Below are 422 nucleotides of genomic sequence, written 5' to 3'. Positions count from 1 at the left end.
TACATATTTCTTTCTCTTTTTCTCCCTCTTTTTATGTCTTCTTTATCGCGGTGTAGAACAAATACGTGATAGGAATGAACAAGCGAACATTTTCGAAAAGTTATACTCCCTTTTCCTTTCTTTTTTCCTAGTAACACCTTTGATTACATAAGCTTCACCGAAACTCAGTAGGACGAGCGACCTTCGTCAGGAACATTGATGAGTCTTTCCGGCCAGCGAGGAGAGCGGGCGAGGCTGGCGCGCGACGTCAGGCCCGGGGGTTCGTAGCTTTTGATTCGTTTCGCGACTTTTCGGTGGCTTCGTTTGGATGCTGGAGACCATTGCGAAACAGTTATGTTTGATCGCCGTGTTCATGCCTCGTTGGTTGTTCGGTCGTTGAAGCATCTGTGCTCTTTTTATTGTCATCTGTGTATGCACGCGGG

Source organism: Penaeus monodon, chromosome 25, assembly GCF_015228065.2.
Source record: "Penaeus monodon isolate SGIC_2016 chromosome 25, NSTDA_Pmon_1, whole genome shotgun sequence".
Lineage (NCBI taxonomy): Eukaryota > Metazoa > Arthropoda > Malacostraca > Decapoda > Penaeidae > Penaeus > Penaeus monodon.
The sequence above is the reverse complement of the archived record's forward strand: the minus strand, read 5'-3'. Positions refer to the sequence as shown.